This window comes from Anabrus simplex, chromosome 10, assembly GCF_040414725.1.
Source record: "Anabrus simplex isolate iqAnaSimp1 chromosome 10, ASM4041472v1, whole genome shotgun sequence".
Classification (NCBI taxonomy): Eukaryota; Metazoa; Arthropoda; class Insecta; order Orthoptera; family Tettigoniidae; genus Anabrus; species Anabrus simplex.
This window is the reverse complement of record NC_090274.1, coordinates 107605319-107629212: the sequence shown is the minus strand read 5'-3', so window position 1 is coordinate 107629212 and position 23894 is coordinate 107605319. Positions and strand designations below refer to the sequence as shown.

Genomic DNA, 23894 nt, shown 5'->3' with positions numbered 1-23894 from the left:
ACCATGGAAAACCATTTTCAGGGCTGCCGATAGTGGGTCATGAATGATTAATGAACAGAAAGATGATTGCATGTATTTTAGTTAACCCTTTATACGGCAGGATTTTTTTCTTTGGTTATGGGTATATGGGTATATTTTTATGTTTCTCTTAATCCTGAGTTGCAAACGAGTAGGTTAGAACAGTTTTTAAGGCAATTTGCTCCTAAGTTTGTTATATACGAATAAAAATAAGCTGGCTAAATATTTAGTCACCATCCATTCTAACCCACAACTTTCTGTATGTGGATGGTGGCTACTTATTTAGCCTGAAGCCACAATTTTCTTTCATTTGTAGGAACTTTTAAACAATACCATAGGACAAATACGAATAGTCTTTACAAATTTGGATGAACCTTGATGAGAGACTAGGAAAATTTTCAAAATAATCTTGTATGTCAATGTCATCAGTACCCATGGGATCAGCTGATTCAATCTCTGACATATTATCGTACAATACAGAGTCATTGCTGCTTTTAGATGAGTAGATGTATCCATCATCCCAGTTCTGTACGCAACAGAATCTTCAGCATCACTATCCCCACCTTCCTAGGAGTCGTATGCTTGATCTGCTGAAACAGCATCTAGTAAGTCGAATAGCTCGTGTACCGACATGTTTATTTACGTCCACGTATTTCTCCATGACGTATCTTGAAACACAGATAAGAAATTACGGATAGACAGATGTTTTATAGCAGCTGAACGCTGTTATAATTATCATTTATAGCATAAACAAAGGCCTAGGCCTTCGATTAAAAGTGAGGTTATGTTTTGTCACTTGCCAACTCGGATAAAGGTGATAATATTATCTGAGCGGATAATTTCCCATACTAAAGTCGCATATTGGTTACATACATGTTTATTTCTGCATGCATTTTTACCTCACATTATTCTATAACTACACGTGTTTCCTTTATAATGCAAAATAAATAGTTGGCAAGCATAGTATTGTTTGGCGCAACGTCAACAAAATAACTTCATAAAACAATGTACTTGTGAAGAGATCTGCTAACTTTTGACAGAATAAACTGTCTGAATATAAACTGAAGACATTGATATAGCCACAACCAGCAATTCAAATTTTGTTTGTTAGAAAAACAACATCGAATTCACTCCAATATAGCATAACCATGTTTTTCCATGGAGCCTCAATGGATGGTGGCAATATCCTTAGCCACCTCGATCGTATTCCAATTCCAGTTGCTTGCAAACCTTCAAAATTTTCTGTGTGGCTTACTATTTAGCCACTAATTGTTCAGGCATGTGGTTTATGGTGATAAAGGCCAAATTCATTACAATTTTTAAACAATATGGACCTTTATGTGGGGTGGCTAAATATTTAGCCACCAACCTATAAGGGGTTAAACAAAACATGTGTAGAAGAGAATGGTTACTTTAGCTGTGATTATGAATACTGATTAATAAACAGTTATAATTTATTTTTTCTAGTGCAGTAGTGTTGTGAGAGCTATTTTGCACATACACATTTTGTTGTGCAATATAATTTCAATATCGTTTATATCTGTGGTTTTCTTCTTAGTGCTTTTTTAGGTGCCCGCAATACTAATTTTTAGTGCCTTAAATTTCGATGCCTGCTGATAACATTAACATGTCACACCATTAATGCTGATCTAAGATTTCTATTTTTCACATAAAACAAGTGTGGTTGCAGACTCCTAATATTCTGACCCAATTTGCAGCAAGACTGTCCACAACTAACAATTACACACAAGTTTTGAGAGCAAAACAAGAAAAAGTTGTGCAAAAGTCCAAAATAAATTAACTCTATTTCTGATATTTTCAAGTGCATTACAGTATCAAGATATACAAACAAGCTTTGTGGGGATACATAGGTACAGGGGATAGGACTTCACTTCTTTCGCACGCACACACACACGCACACACACACACAAAATGAGTCCTCACGCAACATAAGTTCCACAGCACAAAGATACGTAAAAAAGAGAGAGTTTTAATGCCGACGTTTGTCTCTCGAATGTCCCGAGTCCTCCGAGTGATACGGACTTCTTGATGACCTGGAGGGTGAACTTGATTTGGAATTATCACCACTTCTGCTGTGAAATGTAAAGTTTCCATTAATACAACATTTAAAACATCTGTAAGAGCCATTAACAATTCCAGTAGCTGAAAGAAAAGGTCACTATTAACAGTACAATACGTAATTATGGGCATGAAACTCACAGACAAAACATTTCTCAGTTGTGTGACACTGACAAAGTCATGTTAACAACAATGTCTTAGGGAGAAAAAACAGCTTTGATTATTATAACATAATAAGGTCTAACATATTCCCAAAGTACAGTATATGTTGATGATGTCTGGTGAGAGGTATTCAAGTCAGTTTGTTCTTTGGACCTTCAGAAATATCCTTACTGATGCTCTGACAAGCACTACAAGTGCACAGTAACTGAGAAATGTCTTAAATGTACAGAATACAATAAATAAAGTCAGGGTTGCAAGTAACACACTGTTACATGAATATTTTTGCTCATTAATCTTGATAAATTTACTTATTGACCTTGATGGGAGAACATAGTGTTTATAATGCACTGTATCTCCTAGTATCAATTAGAGTAAGTTATTCTCAGACCCATCCCTGGCTTTGACGATGAGCTATGCATGATGCTAGTAATGCAGCCAGTCCCTGTTATCAGTAGTGTGAAAACATGGCTCAAAGGGTGGTTGGTGTGTGCTTATCAGGTGTCTTGGCAGAATGATATATATAATAGCAATTTCTGGCTTGGGGAGGAAAGCAACAGAAAACTACCTCACTCATGTCCCTCATATGCCTCTTCAATGACACCTAGGCCACCTGTGACAGCTGATAGCAGAGCAGTTGAGTACTCAACATATCGACAAAAATGTCATAGAAGGTTAAATTTATCAAAACAAAAATTTGAAACTTCTTTAAATTCACCAATGAATGAAAATCTTTTCTATCTGGGAAACTTTAAATTAACCTGACATACTCGCAATCCATTATAGTGGGTTCTTGGGTAACAATTTGTGATGATCATAAGCAAATCTTGTAGGCATTCTTGGCTTTTAGACAAAAGTCACTGCAAATATTATATGTCGTACGAATACAAGACCTACATGAAACATGGAAGCTAACAAATGGAATGACTCTCAGGAATGTATTAACCGTACAGATTATAAGTATCACGTGCAAGACAGGAAAATGAGTAAACCTCCGTAAAATACAGCATCATGTTTGTAAGTAGGTAAAGTAGTAGTATTGGATAAATATTTAAGTTGGTCGGAACACGTCACAAAAATTTGTCAAAGAGTATTCTACTCATTACATTCTGCAAAAAGGATGAGGGACTTCCTTCCAAGAAACACAAGAAAATTATTAGTACAGAGTCTAATATTTCCAATATTTGACTACGGAGATGTAGTTTATAATAGTATGAGCAAAACACACTCATGTCGACTACAGCGAGCCTACAATGCTTGTGCTCGATTCGTATTAAATATCCCAATACAAACTCATATTAGCCCTTTCCTCTCTCAGCTGTCGTGGCTAAGATTGACTGAACGACGTAAATACCACGCTGTTTCCCTTCTCCACAGTATTCTGCAAACGAGCAAACCAGATTATCTTAGAACAGACTTTAAATACCTCTCCCCTTCAGATAGAGCTCCCTCAAGGTCATCCACGCGTTCCCTCTTGTCCATTCCCATTCACCACAGTAACTCGTACAACAACTCATTCATACCTGCTACCATACGTTCCTGGAACTCAATCCCAGCTGAAATTAGAGGCATAGGCAATCCGAGGCTATTTAAAAGGAAATGTTTAATGTGGTATTCAAATATGTAAAAAGTAGATTTCACCAACGTAAAATTTAATGATTAGCTCTTAATTATCAATAAGGATAGAAAATTTAGAGGTTAAGTAAATTACTTTTAGTGATTTTTAGAAATACATGTAAAAATGATTTTATAAAGCTGTTGTGTAATATGGTTTGGCATAATAGCAGGCTCCATAGCCTGAGCCCCGCCATATAAGAAAGGCAATAAACAAACAAACAAACAAACAAACAAACAAACATTAATATTAAAGTACTGGAACTCTATGAACTGTCAAAATAGTGCCCCAAGCGGTCTACAACACACTGCTATACCGTTTGTGAATCAGAACATCTCACATTTCACTCTCGTGTCTGAAATCATCACCTAGGCAATGGTTCATTCGCTTTCGGTATCAGGTCAAAAACACACAGACTGGTGTTCCAGTACTTTCCATTTCTTGGAAGTTGCTTCACGTCGCACCGACAGAGATAGATCTTATGGCGATGATGGGACAGGAAAGGGCTAGAAGTGGGAAGGAAGGTACAGCCCCAGCATTTGCCTGGTATGAAAATGGGAAACCATGGAAAACCATCTTCAGGGCTGCCGAAGGTGGGGCTCAAACCCACTACCTCCCGAACACTGGATACTGGCCGCACATAAAGAGACTGCAGCTAACAAGCTTGGTCTTTCCATTTGTAGTGCTCCTATAAACCCTCTGGCATTGTTCAGAGCACCAGGATATTTGTTCTTAATATCTCTATAGAGAAACCACACTCTTACCACAAGTGGCAAAAATACCAGAAAGGATTTTGGATAGGAGAATGAGAAGAAAGGTAGGAGAGTTGCAAAAGGAACAGTATGGCTTTAGAAGTGGAAGATCTACAGTGGACCCGATCTTCAGTACGAGGCAATTAATGCAAAAGTATTGGAAATACGGAAAGGATCCGGTCATCCATTCATAGATCTAACAAAGGCAAACAGTAGTGTTTCAAGGCAGAAGGTGTGGGAAAAGAGACTGGGTACACGAACTGTAGGAATAGTGTAAGCAATGTACAACAACTGCGTCAGCAGTGTAAAGACTCCGGTTAGAAAGACAGAAACTGGACTAAGACAGGGGTGTGTGCCGTCACCTCTTTTGTTCCTAACGGTTGTGAATGAAATTCTAAAGGAGACAACGGAAGCATATGGGAATACAAAGATGAAATTATTACTATTTGCAGACGATACTGTGATTTGGGGAAAAAAGAGCAAAGAAATACAAGAACAACTCAATATACTGAACACGACAATTGAAAGGTATGGTATGAAAATCAGTGCAAAGAAGAGAAAGACCACGGTAATATCAAGAAAAGAAAGACAAGGGAAACACACTGTGAAAATTGATGGTCAAAGTCTTGAAATTGTTGACGGTTTCAAATACCTAGGCAGTGAATTAATGCAAATACAAGGCTGGACGGTAGCGGCAACTAGGGAAGGGGGGCGAGGGGGGGCAGCCCCACTCCCACTTTTTGGAGAGGGCCGATGACCTTAGATGTTAGGCCCCTTTAAACAACAAGCATCATCATCATCATCATCATCAACATCATTGTAATGGGAGGTACACCTCAACTCTGCAAATTCAAAAGATGCGCCTTAAAGAACTCTATCTATCTATCTATCTATCTATCTATCTATCTATCTATCTATCTATCTATCTATCTATCCAAACGTGAAACTGCTACTACATGAAATTGGAACTTTAATCAGAAGATGTCACTACTGAAGTATTGAGTAATTGTGTTGTTGTGAAGTTTCCTAAACTGACTGGATTTATTTGCTTTGTGTTTGTTTACTTCAAGGAGTTTAAACTTTCCTCCATAGATATCATTTCAAAAACTCTGGTCATGCACTCTGGTGGAAGGTGGAAGAACTTATAAATTAAAGAAGTATTTCTAGATTTTCATAACTGAATCTATGTTCATTTATTTTTGGGTTGGCAACACTTCTTTTTCATTCCGCCAGTTTTGAATCTGGCCAATCATGAATTTTTGTAATTAATTTTCAACCAATCCCGCATTTCTTGTTTACTCTGAATTAGCCAATAAAAATTGAGAGGGTGTGTCCGGATTAGTCCAGAATTCTCTCTAACCTTCCCTGAGGGTATATAAGTTGCTGCTTTTCAAGTTTCCTTGTCTCATTTATTATCATCTTTCTGAGTGTGTGTGTTAAGGCAGGAGGCGGGACAGCCTCAGTCTTCGGCAGGCAGAACATTAGCCAGGTAATGGCCACATAAATTCTATCTTTCTTGCTGTTTCCGCATACTTATCCGAGGGGAAGGTCCGAATTTCTAACTATGTAACCAACATTTTCTAAAATGAAAAGTTCTGTTCGGCTAATGTAAAAATTTCATGAAGTCTTTAACTGTAAATCGGGGATAGAGAGTGTGTTACCCTCTCGAGTTCCCCTTCAACTTGGTTCGAGGTGACTACGACTTAGTAAATGTTTTTCTTCTTTTCTGTAATGCCTTAAAGTAACCTTCATTCAAGTCACCTCAGTAGCTTGGGATTAGCCCCTGTATATCTGGGCCGAAAGTCCTGTTAGGATTTTATTCTTCATTATCTAGGAGTGCAAGTATACGCCTCCATTCATTTTGTGTTCGGGCCAGTAATCTAACCTGTTCTTTGTCCTTGAAGGCCCAGTAGGTTGGGTAATAGATACCCCTGTATAAAAGTACCTTCTATTGTAAATTGTGCCTAGAGAGACCAGAGAGTGTAAGATTTTTGAGGTAATGTTACCTTAAGCGGGTGTTCGAAATTTGTTAATGTTGGAGAACAGGTAAGCTCTTTTCTAAGTTTTTTGTAATTGTGAGGGATGCCTCTGGAAGGCTAGAGATTGTAACTTTTGGAGCAAGTGCTCTTGAATTGGGGGATTTCTGCCCTTGCCTACATTATACATCATTTATAAAATTGTAAATTGTGTAAACTTGAGCTGGTAGCTCAGAACTTGTAAATCTGAGGCTTGTAACCCAAAGCTGTTTAATTCTCTATTCTGGGGTTCTATATTTTTAATCCCTAAATGTGTCACTGTTATTTCACTAAGTGAAAATTTGTTAAGTTTGTTGCTTTTTAAGAAATACAACCTTCAGTTCAAGTTTTAAATTAATTTTGATATTGTAGATAGACCCATTCACCCCAGCATTTCATCTCTCTGCGATCCACCAAAACATGGTAACAATCATCATCAGCTTTTTGGAGAAAATATTAAATTTTTATTCCATTTTAGCTGGCTGAAACTAGGAATTACAGAAATTATTTTTTAAAAAATCCATTTGTAAAAGCCATGTTGTTGTACCAGATAATCCTTTTCTTCATTTTCTTTAATCATTACAAAATTTATTAGCCAAAATACGCACAAAATGTTCTTCGTCCCGGCTAACCAATTTGTATAGCGCCACAGCAAATAGTGGAGACTTTGCCTGTGATATGAGGAAGGGTACCAGGGCTTTTTTTTTTTTTTTTTTTGCTAAGGTCATAGACACTGAGGTACGATTTACCACCTTGACACGTGCATTCGTCAGTCTGGTAGTCTCTTTAGTGTCTGTTAGTCTTTTAGTGTTTAGTCAAATACTGAATGGTTTTAATTGTTATTATTATTAATCGATACGGCCACCTGTGGGCCACGTTTACACAATCTTCCTTCTGTCACGCAGACTGATACCCTTCTCTTTACACTCTCGCCAAAGATTCTTGAGTCTTTGACTTCTTCTTGCTCGTTCTTCCACCGAGATGTTCCGTGGCTTCGCATGTTGCTCTTCAGACGCATCCCTCAATCCCGCAACCTTCTTCCTAAATGATGATTCTTTTGATATGTCCATAAAACGTCAGTCTCCTTTTTCTCATCACAGTCGTGATTCTTTCTACTGTTTTAATTGTATAATCATGCCGTATTTCTTTTTAATTGTAATAAATGTGTAATATTGTTCCTTTGGTGTAAGTTTTATTCTACAGCATTATAACAGCATTTAAGTTGATAAACTGTCAATCTCCACCTCTCTGTCAAAATTCGCTGAGAGAGCATAAAAAGCTTACCATTTTTTGGCCTTTATTAGTTTCGATGTATATAACCCCCCCACCCCCCACCTCCCCGTCCACCCCTCCCTATCTACCGCTATATGAAACAAACCTGGGTCCTCTTTGTTGTCTGTATTTTTTTTTGCCCCCGCACTTTTAATTCCCAATTGCCGCTACTGAGGTTGGACATGGAGATTAACAAAAGTTCTACCAGAGTGTAAGAAATCTTGTCTGGAAAAAGGAAGTGTAAAGAGATAGTGTAAAAAAGGAATTATGCACCCATATTGCACTGTACAATGACAGTAGGGAGGAGAGTAGAATTCAAGCCAGTGATATGAAATACAGTAGAAGTCGCTATAACAAGTACGGCATATAATGAGAACCCCATTATAATGTCAGGTTTTTTCTGTCCCTTCAAAATTCCTATGTTAAACTGTGTATTATCCTTCGGTTACAGAGACAGCCTTGTCACTGGCGCATCCGTTATTATGAGAGATTTCGCGTGCACGATTTTTACCGGTACCGATATTTATGCATGCAAGCGATCACCTTCAGTATAGTTTCCATCCACTAGCGAGCTCTCTCGTCGACATTCGAAGGCGATGCTGGAGTCTCTTATTACTAATACCCGTCAACTTCCGTTCTGTATAGAAAATCAGAAATGAAAGAGGACAACTTGTTTTCATAATAAATACGTAAATAATATGGTTGATAGCAGTTTTTAACTCGTTAAAAATAAAGGCTAAGTAAAAAAACGCTTGATTTTAATACTCTACACTGAAATGAAGTAAGAATGCAATACACCTCAAGATATGGCACAGCACATCACTGATTTCAGAGGTTAGTTTTTATTTTCTCGCATCTGGTTACATTTCAGAGAGGCTATTCCCATGAAAACTTTATAGCGAGATGTTATCAATTCTCTACTGGCACTTGGAATATGTTTTCATGATAAATATATTATGGTCAAGTTAGGTTAGGTGACGCTGTTTGAATAAGAAAACAAACATTTGCTACAAAATGCAATTGACCATCGAACAGTAGGCTATTGTTTTCTTGCTATGTACACATGGGAGCTCTCTCGCCGACATTCGAAAGCGATGTCGGAGTCGATTAGTAATACCTGTGGACTGCTGTACGCTAAAAGGAAATTTAAAAAACGATAACACGTTTTTGTAATAAATGCATAAATGACATGGTCGATAGCAGTTAGCTCATTAGAAATAAAGGCTGAAGCAAACGATCGCTTAATTTTAAAGTTATATACTGAAATTAAGTAAGAATCTGATTCACTTCTAGATATCGTAGAGTACATCACTGATTTCTGAGGATAGTTTATATTTTCTCGCGTCTAGCTGAATTTCGGAATATTTCCATGTAAATTCGTGGCAAGGTGGTTATAATTTCTCTACGTGCGCTTGAAATATGCTTTCATGATGCATATGTGGTTAGGTTAGGTGATGCTGTTTGAAGAGGAAAACCGAAACATTTTACACTGAGGCCTCTGGAATGATATTCCAATTTTTTCAGAATGAAATTAAACATACTTTCACATAGTACCGGATTTAGAAAAATAACAAACGAATAAGGCATAGTGTGGATTTCATCCACAAAAATATAAGTTTTGAACAAACTGATTGCTGTTTCATACCAATTTCAATGTGTACTTTTACGAAAAATCGGATATAAGAACAATCCGCTACAGCAAGCAAATTTTTCACCGTTATGAATTCTCGCTACTATAACAGACTTCTATTGTACCTAAGAAGTACGATAGGGAAGACAGAGTGAGGAACACAGATGTTTAAAAAAAAATTAGTCGGGATAGAAAACATAATTGAGAAAATTGAAAGGAATAAACTAAGAAGGTTTGGACATGTAAAGAGAATGGAGGAAAGAATACCAAAACAGACTATGGAGAGGAACAGAGCTAGAACGAGTCCTAGAACAAGGTGGATCGATCAATAAAGAGGAGAGCAAAAAGACACCTGGACTGGGCCAAAATTATAGAAGAGGAATGTTGGAAGGCGGGGAAGTGCCTGCCTGAGCCTGCTGTTCAGTCACTCCGTCAATCTATCTCACTCAGGGTTCGCTAGCAGCATTCTAAGAATTTGGAAGGTGTTACAAGTGAAATATGTAAAGCGAGTGGAATGTATTTTTTTTGAAGACGTTGTTTGTAAAATACGATATGCAGTTTTATTTTTATTGACCTAACCTGTACTGTATAATGTTGTAACATAGGCATTTGTAAATAGTAGAATTCTGTCTATAGTTCCTGGAAAGATCCAGAAAGTTACATAACTTTTGTACAGGGTGTGTTACTTTGTTGGTATGTGTTCTAGAAAGTGTGTTCTGTCTATTCTGGAAAAATACGACTTTCGCAATCATGCGCATTCTAGAATGTTAGTCAAAGTTCGCGATCGAAAGTAAGGTTGTGATTGGTGAGTCTAGATGGCGATAGGGAACACGTGCATGCTGATTGGCTGCCTCCAAGGCCAGTAATTCCTATATATAGTGAGCGAGGCAGTGTTCGAATTAATTCTGTATCCTGAATTCTGTCGGTCTTGGTTTATCGGTCTGCGAGAAGACTATCTGGTTGACGTCCCCCGGCTTCCGGGATGGCTCTCTCCTCGGGTAAGCACTCTTGAATTCCGTTCCTGCTAAAATTTCGGTAATGTTCCGATTTGCTCTTCATACAGGAGTCTGCCCTAACCTCGCCTAGATTCACCAAATTAGTTACTTATGACGCCTTAGTTTTTCAGCTGGACTTACCTGTTCGTTTCCGAGGCATTCCTGTTTTGTTTCACTAAAATATGTATATTGTAGTTTAATGTTATTTCCCTTGGGGTTTGCCTCTGGTAGTTCTGTATCACTTGAGGTACGCTAAATTTTGGATAACCTGTAAATTGCATTGTACTACTGCATAGGTAACTAGATGTATAGTTGATTTGAAATTTGAGTTTACACTGCTATGAAATAAGCTATGTATATCACTGAACTTATAGCTCGTAACTTGGAATGTATTTGTAAAATTATCTTGTAAATAATATTTTTTAAAACTAAGGATCACGGTGATTCATTTCAGAATCCGCTATCTAAGCCATGTCCATGCCTTTGGTAGGTTCCCAGTCCTTTCATCTTCCCGGTTCATTAGTTGGCCCTACTGATATTTCGTACATGTTTTGTTGGAGATCCGAGTAATGCCAGCTACTGTTTTTCCGAGTGTGTAGTGTTTTCTTATATTGTGTAGTTTGCTCTTACCTTCCCCTTTTAACTCTGTTTGTACCTTGTTTGGTGTTACCACTGTAGTAGAGGTAACAGAAGGGATTAAAGAAATGAAGAGGTTGGTTCTAAAGAAAAGCAAGAAAAGTGGTCAGTATCACGTTACAATAAAGATGGAACCGACGTACAGGTTTGATGACCCCTCAAAGCGATTCGTAACCCTTCTGAAACGAGGCATAAGGCTAGGCCAGGTACATGAACCTCCCATAATCTTTTTTGCTATTTTGCTCTTACGTCGTACCGACACAGATAGGTCTTATGGCGACGATGGGACAGGAACGGCCTAGGAATAGGAAGGAAGCGGCCGTAGCCTTAATTAAGGTACAGCCCCAGCATTTGCCTGGTGTGAAAATGGGAAACCACGGAAAACCATCTTCAGGGCTGCCGACTGTGGGATTCAAACCCACTATCTCCCGGAAGCAAGCTCAAAGCTGCACGCCCCTAACCGCTCGGCCAACTCGCGCCCAGTCCTCCCGTAATCGATAAACCGAGAACATTACCTGACGCTAAAAAAAAAATGGATGTCGAGAACCTGCTGAAAGCCAGATTTGGAGACAGCTGGAAGGAGTTTGACAGTGTGCAATTTTATGTTTCAGCACTAAACATGGGTTCAATGTCAGATACTGGTATGCCGACTCATGATGACAACTGTGACTGTTTGCATGAGGAAGAAGGATTACTTGCAAAACTGTGAAACATCCATATAGCATTAACAATGTGTTAATTATAACTTAATTTACTGTACATGATGCGTTGTAGCTAACAATAAAGTCAATAAAAATCTTTGGAATCAAATGAACGGTTCAAATTGTATTATGTGAATAAAAGGTTGTATTAAAATGTATTTTCTTCAGTGAATTGGTTCAAAACGTATTAAGTGAAATTTTATAATTAGAATGATGCCTTCATGTATTGGGAAATGATTTGAATCATGACTGATTCGGGAACATAACCTCAATATCTAGATTTCGCCGTTTAGAATTTTGACATGTCTTATTTGGTTAGGAAGTAAAACGTTTTTGTAACTTCTTGTAAAATTATAATCTGTGCATTTAATAAGATTTGAAACGATGCTCCTCAAATATTCAACCTGAAGTCAATACTCCGCCACAGAATGTTGAGTGGTAAGAAAATTGTGGTGTCGTTTACAGATTTCAAAAAAGCCTTCGATTCGGTGGACAGAGAGACTTTGGATAAGATCATTACGGAATTTGGAGTCAAAACCAAACTGGCAAATATAATCTCAAAGAGACCCTAACAGACATAACCTCCAAGGTAAAATTCTTCGGGCATCTCTCACAATAATTTGAAATCAAGACAGGCGTGAGGCAAGGGGATGGATTATCCCCACTACTATTCAACTGTGTCCTAGAAAACATAGTGAGAATATGGAACTCAGAACTTGAATATCAAGGGATAATCCTGATCTGTCTAGGGAGAAAATCAGGTGGGATTAAAGTCAACTGCTTGGCTTTTGCTGAAGACTTTGCTATACTATCAGAAAGTCCAGAGGTGGCAACCATCCAGGTTAACCTCTTGGAAAGAATCCCCAGCCAAACATGACTTAGGATCTCAGCAGAAAAGACCAAATTCATGACGAACATCAAAGATGGACCAAAATTCCTGGAAACAGAGATAGGACGGATAGGAAGGTTCAAGAAATTCAAGTACCTTGGTGAGACGATACAGGAGAATGGACTAGAAAAAGCTGCAGTGAAAGATCGGACCTCAAAAATGAAGAGAGCATACGGCTTGACAAAAAACATCTAGAATAAGAAGTGCTTATCCTGGAATTCCAAATTAAAACATTACAGCACCGTGGTCAAAACAGAATGCCTGTATGCCAGTGAATGCCTGTCCATGAACTACAAGCTGGAGAAGCTAGAGGTCCTGGAAAGAAGAATCCTCAGAAAAATTATGGAAGCTGTCCAAACTGAAAGCGGATGGAAACTTCGGAGTAACAAAGAAGTTTACCAGAAGGTGGAAAGAATCTCAGAGACGATGAAGAAAAGGAGGCTTGCGTTTCTTGGACATCTATACAGAATGAACGCAAACAGACTTGCCAAACAGACATTTGATTACTTCTGGAGAAAAAAGACTGCTACAGCATGGATTAAGGAAATGAAGAAGGATATGGAAAGGTTAAGCATCTTTGAAGACCAGCTGTTAGAAAGGAATACATTTAGGAACACACTGAAGAATTTGAAAGGTGTTCAAGCCGCAGGAAGAACTAGGAAGACCGGAAGAGCCTGGACAGATGAACAGCGGAAGCAGGCCAGCGAACGCATGAAGGAGTATTGGACACAGAGAAAACTCCACACGAAGAGAAAGAAATGAAGTTGTAGCGTGATCCTTAGTGGTCCATTCGCTTGGTAAAAAAAAATTAAATAATAATAATAATAATAATAATAATAATAATAATAATAATAATAATAATAATAATAATAATAATAATATGTTACTGGTTTTATGTCCCGCTATCAACTTTAATGGTTTTCAGAGGAGCTGATGTGCTGGAATTTTGCCCCGCAATTCTTTTATGTGTGAATAAATCTACCAACACAAAGCTGACATATTTGAGCACGTTCCAATAACACTGGACTGAGCCAAGTTGGGCTACTCAGCCCGGCACCATTCATAATAGTCGCTGGCTGTATAAAAAAAAAAGTGCCTAGCTCATACCTCAATGAGTATTGACAGGACATACCAATACAAAAGAATATATTTGTACCAGTGTGTACAGATTAGTTAGATCAAATATGGAGAGGCCAGACCCTGAGGCCAACCGATTTCAACGAGCTTCAATGTACCTGTTGGGGGACACTCAACTGTAACTCGTGTAGAAGGGTTTAGGTTAATACGCTTTAGTGTTCAAAGGAAATGAGGTCAAAGTTCATGACTCAGGATGCGCTTCGGACTAAGTGGAGGTGATAGAACACTAAAAGGAGAACAAACTTTACTTAAACAAGCCAGGTCCACAACCTCATAATTTCTGAAAAACTGATGAATCCCAGATTCCGATGCAACGCATATATACTGTATAACCCCAAATACCACCCACCACCGAATAAGACCTACACCCTAAATCTGAGACAGAAAAAAAAAAAAAAAAAAAACTAATTTTCTTCAAATATACCACATATATAAATTCAAACAGCTTACAATTAATAAAATCATAAATAAAATCGGTCCAATACTCAGATCATTCACAATTCACCATTGTCATATGAAGTTTCACCATAGGAACTTTTGTATATTTACATTAAGACGTTCCACCTATCACTACTTTATTTATTATAAACAGATTCACATCAGTACCGGTTTCGGCCTCCTATGGCCATCATCAGCTGGTATATTGCAATACTGTAGCCATTAGACATTGGTGTATGTCACAAATATGTTATTATGATTAGTGCATCCGGGTGTCTAATGGGTAGAGTTCGTGGTTTATAGCATTTAAAAATCAGAGATTTAGCATTTTGATTTTCAAATTTAGCATTTTGTAGCATCTAAATTTCTCAAATTTAGCATTTTGTAGCAAATTGGTTAAAAATAGGCATAATTTGGCTAATCAAAACCGACTTTCAACCTATTAGGTCGTGTTACGTACATTTAGTACGTGTTGAAGAGATGTTAAGTACAGAACAAAATTTGGCCAACCGAACACCAGTGGGATCCGAGCCCATAACCTTTGAATTCACTAGGCCTATAGAAAATAAGACAAACATCACTATAATACTGCAAGAAGTAGTCTATTAACGCACACACACGAATATGCCTATTTATAAATTTACAAACACAATTTCAAAGTGAAAAATACTATTCTGAACGTATTTATTTATCACAATACAACACACCTACAAGGAACAGGAATTTCAATGATGATTGAAGTACAGCATGCCAATTGTTTAAACGGTGTCCTCCTTCATTCGAGACCGCCTATCAGTTACAATTATCTTGTACTTGCTAAAAATAATTCTACATCGACACTGTTCGTGGAGGCCCAAATGCACAGCAGTGCTGCCGAGGCAAAGGAAGGACTGCAAAACATTTTTTTTTTTTCTTCAAGTCTTTGATTGCAAAGTCGGCACATCAATATAGGCCTATCTGTATCGCTTACATAAAAATGTCCCGATTTGTGACTCTCGGCATGCTGTTTGATCGTCACTTTGCTTCTACCCATGGCTACCAGACAATAAAATAAATCGCTACCGTACTTTAAAACAGGAACTACTGCTCAACACCAAAGTCAAGAATAAGCGACTATGATCAAGGGTCAACACAAAGAGTTTGAACGTGTATTCTTGAAAGTGTATTTGCTGTTTGATTGATTGTTCTTTGCAGTGCTCTTTGGCCAGTGAAAGATATAATGATTTAACCCTTTGGTCCACCATTACTTGTGAAAGGAAATATTCCCTTGCATACCATTTATGTATTTTTTTGTCACTTTAACATAAATTTGACTAATCACATACATAAGAATACACAGAGCAAAGTGAGCTTTTAGCTCGTCAATGGTAACAGGAAACTAGTTTTTGTTCGTATTACTGGTTTCAAGGGAAACAGATAAATTAGCAGAAATATAGAAGCATAGGCATTGGTTTCCTTAGTAACGTGATCCCAGAGCTGTGTGGTGAGAAATTCATTCCCTACGTCCATTTCTTTCGGATTATTTCCCAGCCCCCTCCTCACTATACAGTGAATTTAAGAAACTGGTTTGCATGTTACAGAAACAGGCTTATTGTCAACAAGATCATAATTCCAAATATCATTTTACTAGACTTTTCACCCGCTCTTGTTGCATTCTGGTTTTGTCAAGTAGTTTCAATTGACACTATCATCTCGGAACTACAATCAGAATCACTTTCATCACTGTCAGTTGAAGAAGAAGTATTTTCACTCTCCAGAGAATCATTTCTACTTTCAACATCACTATTTTCAAGCCAGTTACGAATAACCTCATCCATGCCGCGCTTGGATGCCGCCATGATTGTTTACAATGAGCGGCACACTGAGGTGCTTTTCATTTTCCGTACTTCAGCTCACAGTTACTATGCACACAGAGAAAATAGCTTCAGGTATCATCTAACATAAATCGGGTAGGCTACAAAACAAACAGAATAAATATCTCTGACCAGCTAACCGTGATATTGAGCTTATAAATATTCCGTACACTAGGACGGAAGTGTCCATCAAAGTAAGTTACCGCCTTACGATCGCTATGGGCACCATAATAATTCCTTCTCCTGAAATAAATAACAACATATATCTTATTTTTAAGAAAAATGCATAGTTTTTAAAGAGATATATGTTTATTTCGTGTAAAACCAAGAGTTTCGCATCTATTTCGCATAAATTGCATAATTTCGCATTTTGAACCAATTTCGCATTTTATCGCTAATTCAAAATCGCTAAAAACCACTCGTACAGGTCATATAAGATGAAGGCACATACACCGACAAAGTTTCGACGTATTTAGCATTTATCGCAAATGCTAAAGATCACAAACCTTACATTTTAGTGTGTTTAAACTTATCAAGTGTAGTAGTAGTAGTAGTATTTATTCATTCATCATGTCGTTTACATATTTACAGGACTCTGTTTTATATATACATAACTCTTCTAATAACATTATTACTTGAGAAATATTAATCTTATAACAAAACCACATATATTACAGAAGTAGTAGTATTATTATCAACATATTAATACTTAAAATAAATTGAACTTCTAACTATCTCTTGCACACATTAAATATATTATTATTATTATTATTATTATTATTATTATTATTATTATTATACAAAATCACACCGACCTCAACAGAGTCGAGTAGATATCAGTAAAATACCACGTAAGGTGAAACCTTGTGTGTGGTAATTTAGAATATTAATTACATAGTGAGAAATATATTTTAAATGATGCCTGAAATACGAGTATGGGTATGAGTGAATGACGGATATGATCAACAGCACATGGTGGAGCATTGAATAGAAATTGGATATGGTGACGTGATATTCTCATTTAGTTATTTCTTCCATAACAGTTTTATTATCCCTGACAAAGGATTTAAGACACTTCAGACTCATTTTCTGACCTAATAAAGTAGTTTGTAAAGAACCGGGAAAGACATTAAAGAATTTTGGAATGAAGTACAAGAAATTGCGCTTTGTTATGCTAAGTTTGGGTTTGTATAACATACAACGGTGGTTCATCTTACTGCGTGTTGAATATTCATGTTTAATGTTCTCAATTATATTTTTGTTTTTGTTAATATATTTGTATATTTCAAGGGCATAGAGCTGTTTTACATGAAATATATTTGCTTCAGCATATAATTGACTACTTGGGTATAATCTTCCTTTCTGGTACATTATTCGTAATATAAGGTTTTGAACAACCTGTATTTTATTGATTACATTTTTGTAGGCTCCTCCCCATGCCAAAATTCCGTAGCTAAGAATAGACTGAACTAAAGCGTAATAAACCTCTCTTAACAATTTTATACTGGATATGTATTTTAAGTTATGAAATATATAAACAGTTCTTCTGATTTTCTTTCTTAAATCGGTAATGTGACTTTTCCATTTCATGTTCGAATCAATTAATAATCCCAAATACTTAACATTATTTACTTTATAAATTTTGTAGCAGTTACAATTAAATTTACAGTTGATGTTGTGTACAATTAATTCATTAAAATTGTTTCGTGTATCTGTTACAGAAAAATTCATAAATTTTGTCTTTTTAATGTTTAGAAATAATTCATTATTATCTAACCATGCTTGAACTTTAAGCAGTGCTCGAGTTGCTCTCTGTCTGACGAGATTCCAGCTATCACCCTCAACATAAATGACTGTATCATCTGCATATGTTAAGACGTGCGTATGTTCGGCATTTGCTATTGTTTTCTCTAGATCATTAATAAATATAATAAACAATAAAGGACCTAATACTGTGCCTTGTGGGACACCCTTTATTATCCTCATTGGTGTGCTTAGATGTTGATTAATTTTGACATACTGTACTCGATCTGTCAAGTAACTCTCAAGCAAATCCAGCACATTACCCCTAAAGCCGTATTTTTCCAATTTCTGGAGGAGCAAGCGGTGTGACACACTATCGAATGCCTTTTCAAGGTCGAGAAATATCCCTGTGGAGAGCAGAGAAGAATTAAGATTTTCGTATATTCTCTTTGTTAAGGCGGATATAGCATCAGTCGTTCCGAGATTTTTAATGAATCCAAACTGTCTGGGCGAAAGTATTTGGTGTTTTTCTAAAAATTGGTAAATATTGTTCTTTAAGCATTTCTCGAATATTTTTGATATTGTTGTAGTTATCGAAATGGGTCTGTAATTTCTAATGTCACAAATATTTCCAGACTTGTGAAGAGGTTTTACTATTGTTGTTTTAAGCTGTTTTGGAAAGTAACCTAAGGTGAAGGAATCATTGATAATATTCAGCAACGGTTCCTTTAATGACTCTATATTTTCTTTAATAATTCGAGCCGAAATATTGTCTATTCCTACAGCTTTGTTTTCATGTACTTCACTCAAACATCTCTTCAGATCGTATTCTGTTACCGGTGCAAGGAAGCAAGTATGAGGGTTGCGAGCGATATTTAATGTGGAGTCGGAAATCTGTCTGCGATGCTTTGCTTTCTCAGTGGTTTCGTTAATGAAATAATTGTTAAATTTATTAGAAATATTTATGTCATCTTTCCAGATTTCACCTTTATATCTGATTTCCTTGATCTCTTCTTTTCTAACTGACCTTTGTGTTATTTCATTGACTATGCCCCAGACCTTACCCCGGTTATTTGAATTGCGATTGATCAGATTCCTATAGTACTCAGTTTTCGTTTTCATAATTAGATCATTTAGTTTGTTCCTATATTTCCTGTACTGTTCTTTAATTTCCAAGTTACCCTTATTTTTTAAATATTGTTGATAAAGTCGGTCTCTTGTGTGAATAGATTTTACCAAACCGTAAGAAATCCATTCTGTTCTTTTGACTTCCTTTGATTTCAATTTAACAGTGGACAGGCTCATGCAGCTTTTAATTGTATTCACGAATTTATCAAGTTTGATATCTAAATCACTGCTGTTTAAGATGTCTCCCCAATTTATTTTACTTAAATGATTTTTAAGCTCAAAATGATCTATTTTAAAACAGTTACGTCGAAAATTTGGTATATTACTAGGGACCGAGGCATTTTGAATGTTGAGACTTACTATTATAGGATAATGATCTGAAATTTTACTTTGAGAGATGATAGACAGAATGTCGTCATTTCTCAACCTACTTTTAATCAAAGCATGATCAATACAGGATTTACTTGTACCAGATACTCTAGTAGGATTGTTTATTAAGGACTGAAAATTTCTTTCTTGTACCATGTTGAGATATTCGTCACAGTCGTGTTCATTTAAAAGGTCTATATTTGTGTCCCCTATTATCAGTTCGGTTTCAACATGGCATCTATCTTGGATATAATGATCTAACGCACTGAGAAACCGCTGTTTGTGATATTCATGTGACCGATATACTCCTGTAATAGCTACTTTCTTGTTGTCATAGTTAATTACTACTCTGAGAAATTTAAAGTCATCGTACTCAATAATTTCCATTTCGTGCTCCAAACCATTTTTTACCATTAATACAACACCATCACATTTGTTAACTGAACCCTCATTGTAATAAGATGTATACAAGGCATGGTTGCTTATATTTACATTACTCAGTGACCAACTTTCTGTTAAAATTACGACATCAAACCTATGATCATATGCTTTCAAAACAACGTCTAAAATGTTCTTATTTTTCCTTATGCTTCTAATATTAGTATGAAAAATTTGTAATGTACTTTTCCCTTCCGCATGCTTCTGCAATCTACTCGTGCAATCTTTGATGCCCCTTCTCGTCTCTGAAAGAGGTTGGTATGTTACATAATCATCTTCTAGATCTATTCTGACTATTTACAGGAAAAGGTTAAAGTCAGCTGTTAGTTATTACTAAGAAGGAAGTTACTGTAAGTACGGAGTTTGTACAGAGGGTTGGGACAAGGTCAGTGTCCAGTGGAGAATCGTAATTAACGAGCTAGTGAAGGTCAAGCAGGTAGACTATAGCCGTTCAGCCAAGCAGGGTGGAATGCAAGAGCAGTGAAGGGGGGGGAGAGAGAGAGAGAGAGAGAGAGAGAGATATGTGTCCTAGAAGAGGAAACAAAACTTAATACAAAGGGTTACCAACTTATGGGTTAGTAAACTAAACACAGGTTAGATATGAGTAAGCTCATGGAATGTCACTCATCTGCGTAGCGCGGTGCATGCTGCCATCAGCGGTCTTAAACAGGATAACTCCATCACTGGTCCAGACATTTCTGACGCCGAACTTGGAGATAGCCGCCTTCAGAACCGTCAGTCTGGCAGACGTAAGGTCCTCCTGGATCGTGACACGAGATCCTTTTAAATGCCTTTTCTTTGCGAATATCTCCTTCCTGCTGCGATAACTTGTCATCTTCACGATAATAGGCCGGGGTTTATTACCGATTTTAAACCCGACTCTGTGGCTCCTGTCGATATCAGTCAATTTTATGTCGGCACCAATGTCACGTGCAACATTTAATACTAAATTGTCCGTGTCCTCATTCGACTCTTCCGGAATGCCAAATATGCGGAGGTTATTTCTACGCTGATATTGTTCCAAATTATCATAATTTGACTTCACTTCCGCTTTAAGTTCTGCGAGTTCCTTGTCTCTCTTGGCAATCTGATTCTTTAGGTCCTCACATGCATTTATATTGAACTGAACAGATTCCTCTAGTCTCTTTAACACACACTCCGTAATTTTGTCCACTATGGTACTCACAATTAATTCCACGAATACCTTAGACTGAAGCGTCTCTTCTATTATTTTCCTCACGGTGTCTTCTGTTGGGTTGGCACTCCTGCACTCGGCCTGCTGTTGATTCTTCTTCGTTCCTGGCGCCATTTCACTATTACACTAATTGCACGGCACTCGAACAAAGAACGAACTAATTGTTGATAGTACTTGATTCCACGATACAAATAGATGCACTGTGGCAAATTACAGCACTGTCGCAATTGTTTACACCTGCCAAAACACTTAAATTCCACGAGCTTAAACTCACGCGTGTTACTCGTATGGCATGTTTTATACTATGTTTCATGTATTTTAATATGTTTAATGTGTTCATTATATTTAATGTGTATGCAATAAGTTTTAGCTTACTGTAGCATTTCACTGCCACATTGGTCGTAGATACTATTTCAACCCCATATAGACAAAACATTATCACAACACATGTTATCTTTAACCTCATTAGACATCTCGATGCTCTAATCATAACAACATCTTTGTGACATACACCAATGTATAATGACTACAATATTGTAATATACCAGCTGATGATGGCCACAGGAGGCCGAAACCAGTACTGATGTGAATCTGTTTATAATAAATAAAGTATTAATAGGTGGAACATCTTTCTTGTCTATATACGTGCATCCAATCAATACGGATATGAAACTTATAAATAATGATAGGAACTTTCGTCGCTGGCATCTTTCCACAAATAGTCGTCCTCACTACCGTACGCTGAATTTGAAATTCCACATTTCTTAAAGCTTTTGGACAGTAGATCGTTGGGAAAGCGCGCCCATGTAGTCTTGATCCAGCAGCATATTAGTCCCACTTCAGGCCTCTTCACTCATCTGGTTGGTGTTAACACGTGATCACCATCAAACATCCATTCGGTATACAACTGTTTCAATGCAGTTTTGAAAGGCCGGTTCATGCACACATCCACCAACTTAGAATAGAAGTGAGTCCTCCGGGAATTATTGCAAGATTGGTTTTTCCTATCCTCATCATATCTTTTATGGCGTCAGCTGTATGTCCTTGGTAACTGTCCAACACAAGCATGTTTCGTTTTTGTAACAAGCTCCCGGGCGACATTACCAAACGCACTTCGCCTAGTCCTCGACTTACAAGTTGTCCATTTCATGACCGTATCGATGTTTAATCAAGAAGTAAGAATAAATAACCACGTTTATTTGTGCTTATTGTCAATGTTTTTCTTTTCAGTTCTTTATTTATACAGCTGAAGAGGACCACTAAGTGGTCGAAACATGTCCTGTAAGTTTTAATTTTATTCAATTTTGCCTGGGGCATTAATAAAGTATCGATTAGGTGGTTATTTATTCTTACTTCTTAGTCCTCGACTAACGCACTGTCCATCTAGCCGGACTTATGTGTTCTAACAGTAACACCAGATGGCAAGTTTCCTTTCGGAAGTGTTTTCCTTTTCAGAACCACGTATGGAGGGAGTCTTGTTCCATCCGCTAATACGCACAACATTACCGTGCATTGTTGCTTTTCGTTACCACCTGTTCTGATGGTTACACTTTTAGAACCCTTTGTATCCACTGTATTTTCCAATGGCATTTCAAAATAGACAGGTGTCTGGTCAGCATTCCCAATTAGCGACAGCAAATAAGAATTTTGCTTCCTCAAATGAAGAATGTGATGCTGAAAGGCCGTTAAGTTTTCTTCATACGCCCTAGGGAGACGTAGTGAAATTGACGTATGTCTCCGAATGCACAATCCCTTTCTCCGATAAAAGTTTCGGATCCATCCGCAGCTTGCAGTAAAACCCTGTGTTTTGAGTTCTTTTGAGATCTCTAGTGCTTTTAATTGACACATTTCACTAGAAACACCCTATCCTAACTCATGTTTCTCTATCACAAATTTGTGGAGTAGTTCTTCCATTTCTGGAAACACTGCACTCCACCCGCGGAACGCTCTGCGATTGCCTTTACTTTTTAGAAGTTTTTCCTTCTTCTTCCGCCAATCACGAATACACGATTCATCAATATCGTACTTTCTGCCAATGGCATGATTTCCGTATATTTCAGCTTTGCTTACAACTTTAAGTTTCTCATGTACAGTAAGTGACCGCAGACGCCGTTTTGAATCCATCGCTTACCACCGAGACAGCACTTTCATGGGACAGATGTGAGCAAGGTAGACTTGTGTAACCAACAGTCCCGACTCTTGCAAAGTACAATATCCCGCGAGATCAGCTATTCGCGCACCCGGCATGCCAGCAACACTAGTGAAACAAATGAAGATCAAGTATCCGCAGCAGTGGCTTTCATATTTACCACATATTTACCCATATTCTTTGATTTACCGTATTTTATTACCTTACATTTCACGTTTACATGGCACTGTAACCGTACTGAGAAAAAATCTATCTTGTTTTCTAGAACGCAACTAAAATACAATAAGACCTTAATGCCGTTTACATGGTATATTGAGTACGGTAACCGTATTCAAATCTATTTCAATACTCCATGTAAACGTAGTAAATATTTACAAGAATGAACGGCTTGAATATGACCCCCACCCAAGATTCAGAACCAATATTTTGGGGGGGGGGGGGGGAAATGCGGGTGGTGTTCGGGATTATACGGTATATACATCACAGTCAACCAGAGTGGGGGCCGAGTTGTCACAGTCATATTTACTGTACAAAATAAATTAATATTTGAGGGAACATGAAGATAAAAATGAGAACAAAAATATTATGCAAACTGCAGTACACTTTATTTTCTACCTGAAATTAATATAGCCCTACACGTTCTGACAGTTACTGCTGGACCTCTCTCTATATACATTAATTTG

At 37.3% G+C, this 23894-nt stretch overlaps 1 long non-coding RNA gene across 1 annotated transcript in view; it reads right to left on the bottom strand.

Annotated features, from left to right (window-relative positions):
* Positions 1-1321: 1321 nt before the first annotated feature.
* The window catches only part of LOC137502412 (uncharacterized), a 30463-nt gene continuing 7890 nt past the window's right edge, over positions 1322-23894 (bottom strand). Inside the window, exon 2 of the long non-coding RNA XR_011018778.1 lies at positions 1322-2108. This is a non-coding gene — a long non-coding RNA (uncharacterized lncRNA). The remainder of the gene's footprint in view (positions 2109-23894) is intronic.